Here is a 6,945-nt window from a genome sequence, read left to right as displayed (position 1 = left end):
GGCTCTCCCTCGAATGAAGTTCCCTTCAAGGGAGGCTGTGCTCTCGGAAACTGAGAGAACTCTGACATTGGGTCTCTGAGATAGAAAATATGAGATTAAAATTCCAACTGGATTCCGTCCTCAGTTTGCAAATTTTCTTAGTAAGTGATTCCATATTTGACTCTGGAGTGTTAGCAGGAATGAGCCACCAGGGGGCGCTTTCTGGGGCTTATCCCAACCCTGTTCCTTGCACCCACCCTTAAGTGGAGATTGGCTAAGGAGATGGATGGGCTTTAGAGTTTCAATATTGTGCTTGTCTGCCTTCTGGGGGAGAGTAGGGAATACCATTACCAAATGGATTTTGTGTCCAAGATGATGAATATTGAAATTTCCCCAGTTTCATTCTAGACCAGATAAAGCATTACTTTTATTGGATTGTTTTACTATTATCATAGGTTTTCAGAATGTTTTGTAGTGGGTTTGTGTAAGCCACCAGAGAATGCTAACTCGGACAGCATGACTCAACCTGTGGTGTGCACAGGCCTCCCCTCACATGCTTATTAAAAATGCAGATTCCCAGGCACCGCCCCCAACAGTTTGGGTCAGTAGGCCTGGTGCCTCTGGGACCCCACTCTGAGAGCCATAGTCTACCTTATGCTGATCGCTTGGATTTTTGTACCCAACCTTCCCAAGACTGGAAAGGGGAACGCTCACGGTCCTCAAAGACCTGGGCTTCGGCACCCAATGCTCTGAAGAACGTCTCTGGTTACTAGTTGCACAGCATGCTTGTGGTATGTTAAAGTAGGTGGGATAGGTCAGCAGCCACTTATCCTGATAATGCATCCCTGTGGCCCTGTATGTGCAGGGACTGCCCTTTCCTGCCAGAAGTGGGAGGAGGCCAGAGTGGTGGTGCCATGTCTCCAAGGGTCAGTACAACATTAGTCCAAACATCACCAATCTGAACGGCAGAGTCAACATAAGGCATTGGCAAAAGGCTCACATCTGCTGTAGGAAATGTCTGTTTTCCAACGATCAGATGACCGAGAGCACAAGACCACAGGATGATTAAGGCCAAGGCCACTTCAACACTTTTTCCCCTCGAATGGAGCTTAGAAGGAGATAATCAGGAGACGGTGAGGAGGGGTGGGGGTGTGTGTATGCTCCAATTATCTACTACTGCATAAAAGCCCACCCAAAGCTTGGTGGTGTAAAACAGCAATCTCCCCCCCTTTTTTTCTAACAATTTGTTTATTCATTCACCTATTGATGGGCATTTGGAATTTTTTTTTTTTTTTTTTTGGGTGTGTCGCATGGCACATGGGATTTTAGTTTCCTGACCAGTGATCAGACCTGTGCCCCATGCAGTGAAAGCGTGGAGCCCTAACCACTGGACCACCAGGGAATTCCCAGCAATCCTTTTTTATGCTCATGGATTCTGTGGGTCAGGGATATGAAAAGAGCACAGATTGCTCCTCATCTGCTCCACAACGTCTGGGGCTTCTGCTGGGATGACCTCAACAGCTGATGTGGGAGCCCAGATGGCTTCTTCCCTCACACATCTGGGCTCCGATGGCTAAGGAAGGGGACCAGCTGGGACTGTCACCTGGAGGCCTGCCCAGGGCTCCCTGGTCTGGGGCTTCAGAAGGTAGGCCTGCTTCCAAGGTGCCTCCAAGGGCCAGTGTCCCAGATAAGCAGGTGAAGCTGCCTGGCCTTTATGGCCCGGCATTGGAAGTCACAGCGTGTCACCTCTGCCATACTCCACTAATGGAAGCAATCACAAACCCGCCAGACTCAAGGAGGGGGAAAGAGAACATGGACCCTACCTCTTGAGGGGAGAAACATCAAAGAACTTGGGGCAGTGTTGTAGAACCAACATAGTAGGTCATCAGAAGAGTAAATAATAAACGATAACAGGAGAAAATTTCCCAGAGCTGAAAAAAGACACAAGTTTCAAATCGAAAGAGGATTCCCCAGTGCCAAGTAGGAGAAAAAAAAAAAAGACTCAAATCTGGACATATCCTGGCAATGTTTCCAATCACCAAAGATAACTACTCCTAAAAACTTCCAGAAAGAAGAACCTACTCAAGAGGAACAAGAATCAGAAGATGACGTCAGACTTCTAGTTGGCAACACTAAACACAAGTATAAGATCAAAATAAACCTATTTTCAGGCAGAGGGGAGTTCAGAATGATAACCTCCCCTGAACCATCTCTAAGAGAGTTTCTAAAGGGCATGTGCCACAAAACAAAACCCAAAAACACAAAAGGAGGACCTGGGACACAAGAATTGGAGAGCAAAGAGACAAAGAAGGCAAGTCAGTGCATATTTTTAAAGTAGCAGTTTAAAACCAAAATCCCAAATAATTTCTGTTGGTTTTCTGTTCCACCCCTCCCAGGATGGCGGTGAGGGCAAGATTATTACCACAGGATCCCTAGAGGACCCCGGTTCAGGTAAAGCTGAGACTGGGAGGGTCTGCCCCAAGCCACCCAGTTTATTATGAATCATCATCTCCCCTGCAAGGCTTCCGGCAAGGCAGTGCAGGGTTTGCCCCTTTCCCTCCTAACCTTCCCTCTCCATGAGATCCACTCCCTCCCACATTCTCAATGACTGGTGAAATTTCTCCTAAATTTACCAACTTAGCCATTTAATGTATTTCCTCCTTCTACATACTAGATTCTCCCTCTGATTACACTTGCACGAGTTAGAATTAGGTTCAACCATGAATAAAAGGAAACAACACATGCATGGAAGTTGATTTCTCTCCTTGTGAATGCCCGCTTCAGCAGTGGCAGGTCCAGGGACCCTGGTGTGCCACCCTCCAGGCAGCCTCGCGGCCAGCAGCCTGCTGCCTGCGGGTTATTCATCATCGCCTCTAAGCCACAAGCCCACTTTTCTATACTGTTTTGTGATTCTGGGTCTGGAACTATGTAAATTACGTTTCACAGCCTCCTTAGCCAGCCAGCCTCCTGCTGGGTTCTGCTGTTGGAAAGTACTAGATGCAGATTGGAAGCAGAAGGCAGAAGGGGCTGATTTCCTTTTCTCCAAGGCCGGCAGCAGTAGCCAGCTGGCTCCAGCCTCTTCAGCGGCACAGACCTTGCCCTGTCCATCAGTGTCTGTACTGCACTTCCTCCCCGCCCGGGCTGTGCCTCCTTTGGAGTCCAAGTATCTGCTAGTTCCCACCTTCTCAGAGGCCTGAGCACCAACCATAGGGCATTCCAAGCTCTTGATGCCTCTTTGAGGATAGAAAGATCCTCCACTGACTAGAAGAGAAACCCAAATTAAAACTTCTGCACCCTGTAAAGCAATTATACTCCAATAAAGATGTTAAAAAACAAAAAAACTTTTGCACCCAGCAGACTATCAAAAATTAAGCACTCTGATGACATCAAGTGCTAAGAAGTGGCAGGTAGCTGGCAGCCAAGATGGGTGCAGAATGGATGCAACCCCCTTTGGAGAGCACCCTGACCTGTAGTAAAACTGAAACGCACATGGGTTACAACAGTAGCTCCTGCACACTTGTGCGTAAAGACTGCTCACAAATGTTTAGAGCAGCGCTCTAAGGGAAAAACCTGGAAACTGCCTAAATGTCCAACAGTGCAGAATGGAGAACTAGAGTCTGCTCAGGCCACATCTTGAGCTACATGAGGTCCAAAGGCTCACAAACAATGCTGAATTTTAAATGCTGAGGAAGGGAATTCCCTGGCGGTCCAGTGGTTAGGAGCCTGTGCTTTCACTGTTGAGGGCGAGGGTTCAGTCTCTGGTTGGGGAACTAAGATCCCACAAACCGTGCTGTGCGGCCAAAAATAAATAAATAAATAAACTTTGAGGAATACATCTGTGTGCCATTTATAATTTTTAAAAATGCAAAATAATACTATGTACTTAGGTATACATACTTCCATGGTAGAATTTTTCAGAAGCACATAAAAAGTCAGAACCAGGGGCAGTCACCTCTGGGGGGAAGGACACAGGTTTAAGGCAGGGGACAAAGAGGTATGCAAGCATGTCGGCAATGTTTTTTCCCATACTGCACAGCAGCTCCAGGGATATAAATTTATATGTAACTTTCAAACGATCAAATAATTCAATTTTTAAACACACTTGGGAAAAATGTAGGTTACAGCATCATGATCCCATATGTGTGAAAAGACAGATTAAGAACACACATCTAACCAACTAATCTTCTGAGGAAGCACCTCTGGGTGTGAACTTTGAAAGGGATGCAAACAAGCCCCTGAGCCAAGCACAGACCAGCACCATCACTTTAACCTCTGCCTTCAAATCAGTACCTTAACACCTGCTGGTTCTCAAGCCTGGATACTCATGAGAACCCTCGGGCGGGAGTGGGGGTGCTTTTAAAACTGTAAAACTGCCTTTGCCCGGGCCACCAACTTCTTAAACCAGAGCTGGAGAATGAGGCAGGCTCGCTTTCATTCTGCAGGTGACTTTAACACACAGTCAAGGGTGAGAACCATATAGTACCAGATGCCAACTTGCCTATTTCAGAAATTCAGGGGAGATCAAGTATGGCGAGTGTGGTCCTGATGACATGGCTGCTGAGGCCACGGAGGGTTCCAAGCTCCAGGTCTCGGCCACGTGTATCAGTGTGGACACAGCGCTCCCCTCCAGGAGGGAGATGCTCGGTGAGGCGGAGCCACCCTCCCTAGAGGATTCTCTGCCTCCACGTGAGTAAATGGCATGGAGTGAAGTGAGTTAATCCACAACAACCGCTTAGAACCACACTTGGCACATAGTAAGCACTCCACGTTAGCTACTTTTCAAGTAAGTAAACTGTTTTGAGGAAAGTGCTCAATAAAATATTTTAATGAGGATCATGTTTACTCTTATGGCTTCATTAGCAAGCTCCCAGACCCATGTGAGGGAAAGGAAAGGCAGCTCAGACCTCCTGGTCAAACTTGTGAACAATCTCTCAACACCTAACCTGTGTATGCGCAGGAAACATCGAGAGGGACAGGAGACAGTTAAGAGTAGATCAGAGAAGAGCTCTGGGAGTGAGCCTGAAAGATCGAGGAGAAAATAAGTTCTTACCCTTCACCTCATCTACTTCCACACGATCTATTTCACAACGGAAATCTAACTGATAACGTCAATTACAAAAAGCCTGGCCGCAACAGGGAGCAAGGGTTTGCACTTGCTTTAAGATGGAGGCTCAGTTGCTTCTGTGTCCTGGCATTGTGTCGATGCAGAGCCCGTGTGGTTCTTCAGCCAAGACGCTTAAGAAAACCCAGATCCAAGACGGAGGAGGAGGTTGAGACGTTTGCCTTTCAGGCAGAAATTGCCCAGTTGATGTTACTGAGCATCAATACTTTCTACTCGAATAGAGCTCTTTCTGAGGGAGCTTATTTCAAATTCATCAGATGCTCTGGACAAAATCATGATATGAAAGCTTGACAGATCCCAGTAAACTAGACTCTGGGAAACAGCTGCACATTAATCTCACTCCAGACAAGTAAGATCAAACCCTCACTATTGTGGGTACCAAAATAGGAATGACCAAGGATGATTTGATCAATACCCTTGGTGCTATCACCAAGTCTGGGACCAAAGCATTCATGGAGGCTTTTTAGGCTGGTGCGAAGCCTCCCTGTGACTGACCAGTTTGGTGTCGAGTTTTATTCTGCCTATTTGGTTGCTGAAAGTGGTCTTTATCACCAAACACATTGAGCAGTATGCCTAGAGCCTTCTGTAGAAGGACCATCTGGTTAGAACTGACACAGGCAAACCTATGGGCTGTAGAAGAAAGATTATTCTGTATCTGAAAGAAGACCAAACCAAGTCCTTGGAGGAAAGAAGAATAAAGGAGATCGTGAAGAAACACTCTCAGGGACTTCCCTGGTGGTCCAGTGGTTAAGACTTCACACGTCCACTGTAGGGGGCACAGGTTCGATCCCTGGTCAGGGAACTAAGATCCTACATGCCTACATGTCTCAGGGCACAGCCAAAAAAAAAAGAAACTCTCAATTTATTGGCCATCCCATGACTCTTTTTGTGGAGAAGGAACGTGATCAAGAAGTTAGTGATGGCTGAAATGTTGCTTAACTGTGAGTGGGAAGATGCTGGACTGGATGGAGGCCCTGTCCCATGGTGGGCAGGGGGTCAGGGGAGGACTGGACGCAGCAGCCAGCTGCACCACGGGGAGAGCCTCAGAAGCTGCCACACATGGCACTTTCCGCTGTGGGCTTTCTTCACTCCCTGAACCGCCTTTGACCCTTCATGGCACCAGTGGGAACACCACTGCTGACCCCAACCTGCCCTCCTGCACCCACAATCCCTTCCAGATCATCCGGAGCCCCTAGAGTTCCCTTGGGTGGAGGTCGCACCCACCACATGGGAACCACATCTTCACCTCACCGGATCCTTTCACACAGAGGCCCAGGGAACATGGAGATGGCACAGGCCCCGCGCCCATGACGCCACCAGCTGTGTGACACTGGGCACGTTTTGCTTGACCTGCAAGAGCTGTGATTCCCTACCTGGGAAATGGGGACCACAGCACCTGCCTCCTGGGGCTGTGCCGCAGGCCTGAGGGGACGAGGCTAGGAGCTGTAAAGCGTGGCCAGCTGGATGTCATTTGAAGAAAAGAAAAGCAAGTCTCTTAGGACAGCCACACAGCTGAGGTTGGTTATTTCACTTTATTTAGCAAACCGTCACACTATGGGCCCCACCAAACTGCTCCTCCAGCCTCCCACAAGGGTCTGCCTTGGAAAGAAGCTCAGAGGGTGAACAGGAAGGCCCAGGCTCCCCAGCTGGCCTCCTCTTCTGTCACACACACCACACAGCACAGAACAAGATCACTGCTCATGTCCTCAGATGCCCACCCCAGTGTGGTCTGGGGGCCTCCAGTGTTCAACAGCCACCTGCGGGTGTCTCGACCCAGCACCAGGCACAGACCTCCTGCTCCTGAGAGGCTGGCATAGGGCAAGGGCCTCTGCATCCAGCTGTGG

The 6,945-nt window shown here is 48.4% G+C and overlaps 1 pseudogene; it reads left to right on the top strand.

Moving 5' to 3' along the window:
* Positions 1–4,529: 4,529 nt before the first annotated feature.
* On the top strand, positions 4,530–6,297 carry LOC117198413 (heat shock protein HSP 90-alpha A2-like; annotated as a pseudogene).
* The last annotated feature ends 648 nt before the right edge of the window (positions 6,298–6,945 follow it).

Source organism: Orcinus orca, chromosome 3, assembly GCF_937001465.1.
Source record: "Orcinus orca chromosome 3, mOrcOrc1.1, whole genome shotgun sequence".
Taxonomy (NCBI): Eukaryota; Metazoa; Chordata; class Mammalia; order Artiodactyla; family Delphinidae; genus Orcinus; species Orcinus orca.
Note: the sequence above shows the minus strand (reverse complement) of the source record. Positions and strands in the feature narration are given on the sequence as shown.